Genomic DNA, 6808 nt, shown 5'->3' on the forward strand with positions numbered 1-6808 from the left:
ACTTGGTCTGCCTGTTCCTAATCTTAATGACAGCTCCTTTTCTTTGTCTGGAATTATGCCTCCTAATTTTTTTCTTACTGTCAGTTCAGTCACAGCCTGCCACTGTAAAAGCGTTGCTCTTTTTTTTTGTCAACCATCCAACTCGTCTCAGCGTTACTGAGATCTCTATTTCTGGTTTGTTTAACTTTTTTTTTGTCTCTCATACTCCTCTTTTAAGGCCGCTTTTCTCTGCAAACTGTAAATATGGCTCAGCTTCTGCTTCAGTTGGGAGTAATTGGGATTTTGACTGTGTTAACCCTTTTAATGTTTCTCCTGTTTTTTACTGTCCAATTTCTACCCTAAAATGTTTTTCGCAATTCACATGTGGCTACTCCTCTCTCACTTCTTCTATATTTCTTATTTCAGATGCTTCTCAGCAACATGTTTTTATGCTAATCTGTATATTGTTTCAATGGATAGCTAGAAGAGGTCAACTGGAGAAGTGTGTGTATGACATCACCAGGTCAAAGGCATAAAGGTGAGCCTCAAACACTTCCTGTTCATCTAAGTCTGTAGATACAATTTTAAAAACCTAGAGTTATTTTCTTTGAAACTAAAATTAATTTCTGTTTTCAAACTCTTTTCTGTCCTTCTTGACCACAATCTTCAACTTATATTTTTAGTTAAGTTAAAGTTCAGATCCTTATTTTGACTCTCTTGTTTACAGTCTTGGCTACAATTATTTCACATTCTGGGCTCCATTTACTTTTGAGATACCCCAGACACACATCCATGATTCCCTTCTTTTATCCAAGGCATTGATAGTATTAAACCGAGGATGGACCAGGGTGAGTGAGAAGACAAGCCAGACTAAATTTACAAAAGCAAAGCAGGAATTAATAAATAAATGACAATAAAAGTGTAGTGTAAAAATGTGCAAATCAGTGAATTTGCATAGAAATAAGTCAGTAAATGAATGCAAATAATTACATTTAAAACCATCCAGTTCATGGAGAGGTAACCCTTTACGTTCTTTCTATCTTTCCTCATCAGGACCTCGGGACTCAAGACTGCAGTCTGCCACATCCTAGTGTGCCACCTTGGGTTGTCAGCACAGACTCAAATGGCCACCTCTCAGTCTGCCAGTTCTGACAGCTGGTCACCACAGCTCCCCCAGTGCACCTTGCCCTCACTCAGATGCTGCCATGTCTTGATCTTTCTGCCTTCTCATTACCCTGGTCTCTCTGTCTATCCTGTCTGCTCCGCTGCTCAACAGAAAAGATCACGGCCACAGCACATGGTCTCCTTATAGCCCTCAGTTTTGCTTTTCTTTAAATAATCACCCTCAGGTAACACCTCCCTTTCTATTCTCTCGTTCTTTACCTCTCTATCAAGTGATTGTTATTAATTATCCCATTTCCCTCAGCAACTACTCTTCCTCTTCTCTCATTGCACCAATCTGCCCCTTTAATCTTACTTGCCTAGCAGCAAAACCTGCTAATAACCAATGCTGTTCGGTAGTTAACTAAGACTAGCACAAGTACTCATGTACATCCCTCACCAGCATGACCTTCACAGACAGCTTGTGCTAAAATCCACTAAATCCATTAAATAAATGAATCAGTTGAAACACTGCCAGTCTTCATCTCACAACAACCACATTTTTGCTTTCCTGGTTTTGACCCTGGCTAGTTTTATGTAAAAACAAACTTTGTAGGAGTTGATGAAGTTCTGGGGTGTTGAAATTTTCAAGGATGAGTGCTAAGGGTTAAATTGTTTTTCTAACCATGCAACTGTCTTGACTTATATTTTATTTGAGCCCATATTTCTATTAGCTTTTAATTACTTTTAGCTCATGTTTAGCTCATGTGAAATTATTTTTATCTGTCGTCTTATACGCTGACTTATGACAAATAATGCAGCAGCAGTAACGTTAAGACTCTCAAGTCTCTTTTTGTGGTTTGTGCTAGCAAAGCTGCATATGAAGTTTGTTTCAAAATTAGCCATCCTTTTAGTTTTTAAGATCATTTTCTTCTTTCAGAAAAATGACAATAAGAGATAAATGATGATGTACAGTACATGTGAATTTATAAAAACAGCCTGCAATAAACACACACACATCTAAGGAGTTGCAGCAGTGCATTTGTGTGTGTCTAGCAACAAACCCTTGCTTCAGACTGATCAATGTTTAAAGTGTTTGATTTATTTTTCATATACATAATAATTTTAAATTCTTCTATACCATCTACTGATTCCATTTCCCTTTCCAAACCACTGTTACCCCATGTAGCCAGTAAATAATCGGGGCAGACAAAGAGAGTTAGGGTGTAGTATGGCTGAACAAATGAGAGAGAGCCTGCTGCTACATCAGAGGCAGTTATCAGCTGCAGTAACAAAACGGAGTTTTGCTATCATAATAAAGTTCATATCCTGCTGCTGTCAGAGGGAGAACAAGCAGCTCAGAGGGAAGTATCACCCTGATTGACCTCCACTCCTCCACTCTATAATATATTACTGAATGAAATGAACAGAGTTTGCAGATGCTCTCATTTATATTGGCTGACACTTAGCTAAAGTTAGAGCATCGTTCCTTACAATTTAAAACAAAAAAAACATATTCATATTTGGGACGTAATGGAAAATAAAGAAAAGAGATAAAAATAAAAGGGCACAAAATGCAAACAGTGTGGTGAACAGCTGGGGATCCTGCCCAGCCGGGACGCCTGGAAGGACCGGGAGAGGGACAATACCTCCCCTGGACCACGAGAGGGCAGCCACCCTGGTCTTCTTTGGAGCCATGGGATCAGAGCTTGAAAGCTCAACCCGGTTTGGGCCCATGGCCACTGCCAGGGGGCGCCCGGAGGATTGTGGAGCCCTGGATTGCAGCACTTCTGCCCCACTCTGAAGTACTGCCAGAAGAGATTCCAGGCACACCCGGAGTGCTTCCAGGTGCTTATGTGATACGTCCGCCACACCAGGAAGTGCCACCAGAAGATCATCGCGAAGCACCTCGAGCACATCCGGGGTGTTATAAAAAGGGCCGCCACACTCCATTAGTCAAGCCGGAGTTGGGAGGAAGAGGACGGAGCTTGTGTGTGGAGGAGTGAGGACGGCAGAAAGAAGAGAGAGAGAGAGAGAAGGGACTGAGATTGGCTATTTAAAGCATTGTGTGGTGTTGTACATTGAAGAATACAATTAAACGTGTGTGTTTTGGACATTTACCGTCTGTCTGTCTGTGTTTGGGGGCTGAACTTCCACAACAGACAGCACTTTGCCTCACCTACATAAATTATTAAAATGCGTTTAATGTCAGAGTAATATATTTTTTTTTTATTAACCCATTTGATTAGTTCTTACATTCCAGTTGCTGAATTACCACAGGTGTGGGGTCCCTTCACATGTGAGAGTCGATATGTGGAGGCATAGTAATTTTACATAAACACAAAAATCTGGAATCATTTCTCTTTCTGATCTTTGTATACACGTGGAAAAGACTTTTGAAGTTCGAACAGAAGAATTTTCTGAGAAAACACGTTACAAAATGAAGGAGCTGAATTTGAACATGTAATGACTAAAATATTTGATTATGTTCTTTGGAACTGACTCCAATGTCTGAACTCATTATTTTACTGAAGTACTAGGGGGCTTCGCCCCCTGCTCGCTTCGCTCGCCAACCCCCGTGTTTGGTTTTTCGGATACACACCTTTAAGATTTTTTTTTCTTTCAATTGTTGCTATTTCATTAGTTTCACTTTTATTTCAGAACTTCTGTAAAAACAATATTTGTAATCTTTCGAGTCCCAATATGCTGAATCTTTTTAATGAGGTCAGGATAGGTTTTTCTGTTTGGAATTTCAGCACAGACAAAACGATCTACATCATCAGCAGTTAATAATTTTAGTAAGTAGAGTTCTGCATTGGACTCCTGTCTGTAAAGTCGTGCTATTTTCCTCTCACAGTTCCAAAAGTACATGGGGTTACCAAGGTGATACCCCAGCTTTTGTCTAGGTTTTTGTACAAGGGCTAGACAGAACGTTTTTGACTCCTGGGGTAAATTTAGCTTTTTAAATATGCAGACAGGTAAATATATATACACTAAAAAAGTAACCAATAAATGCATGTGCAGTAAACTCCGTTTTTGAAATTGTCAAGATTCTTTATTTGTCACATGCATAGTTATACAGGACAACATGCAGTGAAATGCATCCTGATCCGCTTATCAAAAACTGTGCAAAGTTAGAAGAATATCAGTTAGATTAACAAAAAGTCATAGATTGAAAGGTAACAGTATAGTAGAACATAATAAATAAGTAAAATTATGTGAATAAAGTAGAATTAAGTGTTAAGGTGCAATAGTGTAGTAATTATTGTGCAAAACCAAAGTTAGACTGGTGCATAGTTAAATGAGGCAGTTTGTTTGTTTGCGCTACTGCGATCTTTACTTTTTTATATTTTCAAATTTTCCTACTTTCATATCCTTTACCTTTCTCCACATGTGTATAGTGCCAATGTTTTTTGGTTTTTTTTTGAGCCTTTCTAATTTCCCTGGTTTCATAGTCTCTAACCTGCTCTGCATGTGTTTAGCGCCAACGTTTGTAAACGTCTTTATGAAGTTCTACTTTGTCTTTAATTCATTGTCATTTAATTCTGAGCTGGATTGGACGTGCTTTTTTTTCAATTCCACTTGTTCCGGGCTGATAATTACTTTCCTTATTTTCTGAATTTGCACCTCGATTATTCTTTTTTTGCTCTTTTTTCTGTCCAACGCATTTGAGTCTCTTTTCTCCGCGCTGCTTTCTTCTTCGCTTATATGTCGACATTGAATTTATAAAGTACTGTCCTTATACGCTTTATATGCGCTGAGAGCCCTGGATCTGTGTGTGCTCAAATCCTTCACAAGACTGAATGTTTTTCTGCCTATTGTCCTATTTGATAGATTGTAAGTAGGGTGTGTCTTTGGTCTTGCGGGTCTTTAAAATGTCTCCCGAGAAGATCACGTATCATAGACTTGCTTTTTGCTTTCCAGGACAGGATTTCTTTTTATAATAGATAGATCTCTGCCTTTCCCAACTAAACTAAACTAAATTTCTATACTTGTTGTACTCTGTTAGATTACGATATCTGACAGCAAAAAATGGGATCATAACCATGAACTGATTAGGCAGGTTAAATAAAGGATTGGTGGGTTGCATTTTTATGATCTAATCTAACATTTTGTTTGTCAAACCCTGTCACTAATTAAGAAAAGGGTTAGAATGAAAACCTGCAGCCACTGTGGCCCTCCAGGACTGGAGTTTGAGAACCCTGGAGTATAGTGAAATCCTGACTTGCAGGCCCAAGGAACATGCAACACATCATTTGTCTCCAGAAAATGTTATAATAAAAAATAGGGTTCCAAATTTTCTGAATTACTTTCACTAAGAATTTACAGTTTATATATTGCCACCATTTCCCAAATGAAGGTATCACAAGAAGGCTACGTGGAAAACACTGACACTGCCAGACAGATAAGCCATGATGGGGTCCTAAGCACATGACAAAGTGAAAACTGTTACCAAAAAGTAGTAATAGCAAAAAAATATAAACATACACCAACCTTTCACAAACTGCTGTAGACCTGATACTCATTAAAAAAAACCTTTGTATTTACCCTCTTGATAAACACTTTTTTGTTATTTTGCTTTTGTGCTGAATTAATAAAACAACTAAGTATTGATAACAGATAGTAGAAATAAAAGACAGGAGGATGGAGAAATCAAAAGGCTCATAGTGTGAAATCTAGCCACATGGTTTTGCCTTTATGCTTAGATCCTCTGTGATTTGTGAAGTCTGGGGATGTTAACTAGATAGTTCTGTATTTTGGCTTGGCTGCCTTGTTTGTTTTTGCTGCCATTTGGGAACCAGACAGGAGGAAATCTAAAGCAGTATTAGGTAAAGCTTTCATGAAATATATAGCAGTCTTGTTTTAAAACATGTGAGGAGTCAATGTTATAACATTTTTGTTGAAATATTTTTTCTTTCTTAATTTGATGTCCAACTTGGAGAAAAAAGAGACTATATAATGTGATCATTAGAGCTGCAGTTCACTGGAAGACCCGATAGCAGGGCATACTGTAGTTAACTTTTTCTATCAAAAAATTCCTGCAGTCATGTCTACCAAAGCCTGTTCTTATGCATTTGTGCTTTTGGCAGCATAATATTCAGGTAAGATAATCAGCATAACAATAAATCTGGATAAGCTTCTGCTTATTACTTGGGGTTGATTCACACAGAACTAAAGCAGCAATAGCCAGTTCATGTCTAAATCAGCGTCTCTGCAAAATCTCTTGCTCCCAGCAATGTAAGACTCTGGGAGAAAATTTAACAGCATGTCATATTTGTCTGTCTTTATTTTATGTGGTTATGTATTACTGAACGGCTTTATAACAAAAGCTAATAAACCTGATCTGGGTAGGATGCTATGTCAAAATACATTAAACTGAATAAAACTTCTATTTGCTCTATTTTGTGCTGTTTTAATCTTAAATTATCCCCAACAGCTGTTTCTTTTCATTCTATATGCCTTTATAGTAGCAGAACACACTGATGTTCTTAAATATGTGTAGCAGTAGTTTGCCATTTAAAGCTTACTCCAGCATTAAACAATCCAAAACATTGCAGGTAAATGAAAATCATTTATGAAATTTTTTTTGCTGAGTAGGTTCTAATACTGTGAGGAAGCAACAAATGCATACGATCAGAGAGGTGCATATGATATTATTTATCTTGATTTTCAGAAGTCAATGATAGATGCGTGCAGAATTGGTTTCAACACAGGAAGCTGAGAGTTA

The 6808-nt window shown here is 37.9% G+C and overlaps 1 long non-coding RNA gene across 1 annotated transcript; it reads left to right on the forward strand.

Moving 5' to 3' along the window:
* Positions 1–456: 456 nt before the first annotated feature.
* LOC127528459 (uncharacterized) lies at positions 457–1077 on the forward strand. The gene is made up of 3 exons (XR_007935354.1): positions 457–517; positions 707–827; positions 1033–1077. It is a non-coding gene; the product is annotated as an uncharacterized LOC127528459 (long non-coding RNA).
* Positions 1078–6808: the final 5731 nt, after the last annotated feature.

Source organism: Erpetoichthys calabaricus, chromosome 6 (genome assembly GCF_900747795.2).
Source record: "Erpetoichthys calabaricus chromosome 6, fErpCal1.3, whole genome shotgun sequence".
Taxonomy (NCBI): domain Eukaryota; kingdom Metazoa; phylum Chordata; class Cladistia; order Polypteriformes; family Polypteridae; genus Erpetoichthys; species Erpetoichthys calabaricus.